We start from the raw sequence: 6,020 nt of genomic DNA on the forward strand, positions 1-6,020 counted from the left end.
CAAGTGGCCAACTGGTATTTCATGTTCATATTCAGGTATGGTAATGGTTCACTGAAATTTAAAATGGGTTTCATATATACATAGTACTAAAGATTTTCTGAGAATCCAGTGACTCGATTATAATTGTAAGGTTAAATAAAATTTTATATAGCTAACATTAACTTTATATATAGTTGTAAGATTTTAAAATTTATGTTGACATTACAAATTATTTACAAAACTTGATTTGTACAAAGTCTGAACTACAGAAAAAACAAGTATGTAATGGTACTTTGTTCAAAGCAAACCCATCAATCTTTCCGAGCCAAAAATCATGGCCACAAACTCCCCTAGATATGCAAATTCTGAAGTCTGAAACAGAAAAATAGTAGGACAACTGAGTGACCACCTGCACATAAGCACCTGTTAAACTTTCTGTAGAAACTACGTAGCTCCATCTACATGTTGTGTATCTCATTACTGTATGCATCAGGTGTTGGAAATCATGCACAGTAATATTTGTTTGATGTCCTTTTTGTGTTTTTTACTCTCTTCCAACCTAATTCTTCTAATTTGCCCTCTTAGGTTAGTTTTTACTAGTAAGCTAGATGTTTTTCTAGTTTCCTGTGAAAGAGTGAATTTTTGCCCCTCCTTTTTTTTTTGCAAATAATTTATGAAATTCTTCTTGAGTTGGATATTTTCATTTTGTTGCACTGTATGGTAGTTTTTGCAGGATTGTAAAATTGACTTGTTGGTCTTGTCAAACGTTGGTTAACAGCAATGGAAAGGTTTGAAGGTAGCTCATTTCTGCAATTTTTATGACACTGAATGCTAGTATGTATTTGCCCTTTGCTGATTTGTTTTGGATTTGTATTATGCTGCATTAATTACTTTGTCCTTTTCAGCTATGAAAGCGGAAGCGGTATTATGCTTACAGTTCCTTTCTGTATTTGTTAATTCAGTCAGTTGATTAACACTATAATATTTCTAAAGTGGTGGGTTTGTATCTGATTTCAAATTGGTCCTTTATGTTTAACAAAATCCTTAAATATACTTACATATTTTCAGTGTACTGACAAAGAACAATTTCAAAAACTAAGTATAGAAACCGTACACAAAAGTACTCAAAGACAGATGATACAATTGATGTTAATCACCCTGTGAAAAAAATATACTTTATATTAAAAGTTTATTAATATCTTTTGACTTTAGTTCAAGTAAATTATTACAGAACTTGGTACTTCTAGTATTGCCAGTTTTTTTTCTAGAACATTTATATCTTAAAAGTTAATACTAAAAGAATTTTATGATATAAATGCAATAAAAGACATTGGCTAATAAACTAATATCAAAAGTTTAAATTTTTCAACCCGAACAACCCCAACATAGTCTACAAAAAAGAATTAAATGAGCCATGATTAATGCCATGTAATTTAGCATAACTAAGCGTGAAAATAATTTTGTTACAAAGCATATTACTGTATAATAAACAGACAGGATTAAATTCATTATAACCTAATTCCATGTCTTTTGCAAAGTTTGATGTTAAAGTTCCCTCAACTCTGTACCTTATACAGTGGAACCTAAGTTTTCATACATAAGCTGTTCCAGAACCTGGGGCCCCTCCTTCCCCCCTCGGGCTCCCACCGATCTCTCCCATGCCGATCACCCTGGCCACTCCACCCGCTCACCCTGGGACAGGAGCCGCTGCAGGAGAGACAAGAGAAGATATGTCACATCAGAGGATAGGTCTTCGTCAGACGGCTCCTCGTACAGGTCCTCTCGTAGGAGGCGTTATGGGAGGAGTCGAGGACAGTCTTACCCCTACTCCCTGGATCATCGGTCCAGATCTCCCCATTGGAGCAGGAGCGGCTGCCGCCGGGACGGCTCGCGCTGTAGGCGTCACCACTCTCCGGCCGTCCAGTCTTTGAGGTCGGTTCCTGAGCGCGCAGCCCCTACGGGGTCTCCTTGCGAGGGGTGCCCCGCTCCCCCTCGGGTTTGTCCCCCTGCGGCTCTGGTGGATCTCGTACCGGTTCCAATGGCCCCAGCGGCCCCCTCTCAAGCCGGCCGGGCTCCATGCTGTTTGGGACCTCTGTTCCTGCCCAAGGCGTGTGCAGAGCGGAGCGCTCCCCTTGGCCGGAGGGTGGCCCATGACAGCCCCTCCGGCTCAGGCAGGGCTTCCCCCCCAACCTCCAGGGTGTCGCAGTTCTCGGTAGAGGGCCCAGGGTTGACCCGGCAGCCCTCCCCTTCCCCGTTACTGCAGCTGGTGGCGGCTCCCTCCATGTCCCGTACAGACTTCGAGGATGATGCCTTCGCACAGACCAGTCTACAGAGTCCCCTGGAGGTCCAAGGACCCGCAAACGAGGGCTCTGTGTTCCATAGGGTGCTCAGTGTGATCCGGGGGAAGAACGGGTTTGCGGAGCTCTCCGCTAGCTGTTCCTGTCTCTTCCCCAGGCGCTGTACTCTGCTGAGGCTCTGGTGCAGGTTGAGGAGGTTGTTACGGGGTCCAAGAATTCCCCGAGGGCCCAGGGCTCCTTGAAGCTCCTCCTGGCGGCCAAGGCCAGACAGAGGAGGTTATAAGCCCCAGAAGGTATGTCCCTGGCTCCGAAGTCGGTGGAAGGTCCTCTCACGGTCCTCACTCCGGGTCACTCACAGGAGAAACTCTTAGCAGGCCCCGTCTCCTTTTCCCAGTGGGAGGCCATGGCCATGGAGTCCACGGTGTGGACCTCCATCCATGTTGCGTCGTGGCTCAACCATTGGACGGGCACGGTTGCCAGTTTTGCACTAGAAAGAAGGTCCCTTGACTCTTTCGAGATCGGTCCTGTGGTGGCAGGTCAACAAAGGGTCTAACCCTGCCAGGTGGTTAGTGAGTGTGAGTGGGTTTGTGTGTGTATGTGTGTGTACATCCTTCGTATCCTACCCCCTCCCCCTTCGTTCCTTCCTGGGCCTTCGACGTACGTGTCAGGACCCCTCATATAAACAAGTAACACTGTGAGTGTGTATCATATTCTTACAAACAATTGCATTATGTACTCTGGTAGTTAATTCCTCCCCTCCCCTTCAAGCCAGGTCGGTTCTCCCTGGCGGGTGACCACCCCTGCGCCCTAATCTGGCGGAGCAGGTCCCCCCCTCTCGGGGCAGACGACCTCTTAACCTTAGACCGGGCCTCCCCATCCCTAGATACTCCCACCTCCTAAAGAATAAATCTCCTATGACTAAAGGACCTGCCCCATAAGATGGCCTTGTTCCAGTCAACGCAGTAATATTCAAAATAGTAGCCTCGAATGCATCTTATACTTTGAAAGACGCCAATCAGTCTGTGGAAAACTGGGTATCAATGGCGCTTCTTAACTTTTCTTCGCAATTTAATCTGATGTTCAGCACCGCCTCGCCCAGAGGTAGTATCCCGCTGAGCTTCAGCCATTCTTCCAGCGAACTCCTCCATTCTCTGGAGGCGCCTGTTGTCATGACTGAAATAGGTTTGCGATGTGTTCATCTGCGAGCTGTATTCACTATTTGTTCCGATACGTAATACAAACCATCGGTCCTTTAACAATAGGAAGTAGCTAGCGGCAGCTGGAACGGTCGTAAGCTTCGAACAAGGGGAGAACGGTAGTTAACTGCTTGTCCGACAGTCGCGCGGCGTGGTAAACAAATCACTTTTGCTTTCGGCCGCGGGTGTGAAGGACGTGTTCGTCATCGCTCTCTGCCCGCTTCATCGTCGTATGCTTTGTTTATATTGTGTTTTCTACTATGGTTTGTTTGACTTGAAAATGAAACTGTAAGTACGTACACTGTTTTCATTTTCATTACTTAATTATGAGCCAACATGGAGCTATCGCCGTAGATGCGGCGATTTCCGCTCTTTTCATGAAATTGATACCCTTGAATTACTATGTCTCGGTGCCGAGGGCGGGCGTGCTCGCGCCGAGTCATGTATTTTGGGCGAAAGTGTCTAATTGAAATGTAAGTACTCTTTTCATCATATTTTTGCCCTTTGCGTTCGTTGCCGAGAGAGTGATTGCGCTCGGCACGAGCCTCTTATTTTGTATGATAGAATGCAATGAAAGTGGATTCGCAATTGCAGTATTCTTTTCATCTTCATTTATTTAATTGCATCAATTTTAATTTTGGATCAATTTCCGCTCTTACCCGGGAATTAATCCTTACGATTTATTTTCTGTGAAAGTGAAATCGCAAGTGCAGTATTCTGTTTCATTTTCACATATATTTTATGATAGCATCATATTATTATGGATCAAGTTTCCGCTCTTACCGGGAATTGATCTTTTTCCCTTTAAGTTCTATGAAGTGAATCGCAAGTGCAGTATTCTGTTTCATTTTCATATTACTTTTCACTGCTGTGCGGGGGTAGGGGAAGCGAAGGTCTGCCAGGAAGTCGTCGGAAAGCTCTCCCGCGACTCCCTTGGTATCCGATTCTTCGTCTTCTTTCCTGCCCCCCGCTCAGCTTCCTCGTTGTATTTTGTATTTGGGGTCTTCCTTGCGTTCGGGATGGGGCATGTCTCCCCCCCGTGCGTGAGGGAACCCCTCTTACTAATCTGTCTGTGCTACTGCAGGTGCTACATCCGTGGGAGACGACCTTGGACAGGTATGGACCACTGCGGCTGCAGGGCGTGCCTAGCATCCACGGGCTGCTGCAGCGTCTAGCGAGGTCTGGGGCGGTCTCCACTACTACCTCCACGGCGCTTATGCTGCTCCCCCCGCCTGGTCTACACTCCCCATGCTGTGTCGGTGACGCCGTCTGCACCGTACTAGGGCCGGTCGCCGCCGTACCGAGGGGTATGCCGCTGCCGCCGCCTGTGTTCTTCGTGTTGCCTGCCCCAGACTTCCGCTGTTCCAGCAGCTTGCCCCTGGACCGGCCGCCAGTACCCACGCTGGCTGCCGATGATTCTACGAGGCGATGGCTGGGCCTGCCGTACCTGCCGCTGATGTGGTTCCCGCTGCTGGCTTGGCCTGTCCCTTCTGGCGGGTTCACCGCTGCCGCTGTTCCTGCCGCTCCTGAGCTGGTTGCTGTACCTGTCGCTCCTTGTTCCTGCGCCTGTCCATGCTGGTCCTGCCCACGGTGTATCTTCCCCAGTCCCAGGTCCTTCCGGACAGGTGCAGTCGGGCCGTGTTGCTTCGGCAATAGCCCCGGCTCCGGCCTGGATGGAGGACCTGACGACTGTCCTGCGTGAGCTGACGAGGAAGAGGAAGAAGAAGAGGAAGGTGTCATCTTCGTCTTCATCGTCTGCTGCTGCCTCTTCCCCTTCGACTTCTAAGGCCCATAAGCCGAAGTAGGAGAAGGCTGCCTCCCCCCTAAGAAGTCTCCTTCGGGAACTTCTAAGGGCCCGTCCCACCCCGGTGGGACGGGGGGTCAGGGGGTCCTTCTGCTGGTCCTCCTGCTCCTTCGGGAGCGGGGCCCGTCTTCCCTTCCGTAAGGAAGAGAGACGGGGACCAGAGGAGTACCGGTTAGCACTGGTACTTCCTTGCCTGCTGGTACTAGCGTCGATTGGCCGCTAACGCCCACGGTTCCGGGCTCGGTCTCTAAAGTCGTTCGCGAGAGATCCCGAGTGTTTACGCTTCTCCCTCGGAGGAGACCGTGCAGCCAAAGTTTCGGCGCCAGAGTTCGCTCAGGCGCCAAGACCGCGGCACGGAGCAGAAGGCTGGGGAGAGCCGCTCAGGTGACTCTCGCCAGGCCAGCGGCTGCTCTCGCAGCGACAGCTGGTACCCAACCCGGGTTTTCCCCCTAAGAAGGCTCCTTCGGGAACTTCTAAGGGCTCGTTCCACTCCTGTGGGACGGGGGGATTCTTCTGCCGGTCCTCCTGCTCTTTAGGGAACAGGGCCCGTCTCCCCTTCCGCAAGGAAGAAGAAGACGGGGACCAGAGGCGTACCGACTACCACCGGTACTTCCTCGCCTGGTGTTTGCGGCGCTGCCGCTACGCCAGGTTCCAGCTCGGCCATCTCGGTTTCGCGAAGAAGTTTCCGCAGTATACGATCCTCCCGCTTGGGGAGAGCCGTAAGAGCCAAATTTTGGCGCCAGA

This window comes from Macrobrachium nipponense, chromosome 44, assembly GCF_015104395.2.
Source record: "Macrobrachium nipponense isolate FS-2020 chromosome 44, ASM1510439v2, whole genome shotgun sequence".
Lineage (NCBI taxonomy): Eukaryota > Metazoa > Arthropoda > Malacostraca > Decapoda > Palaemonidae > Macrobrachium > Macrobrachium nipponense.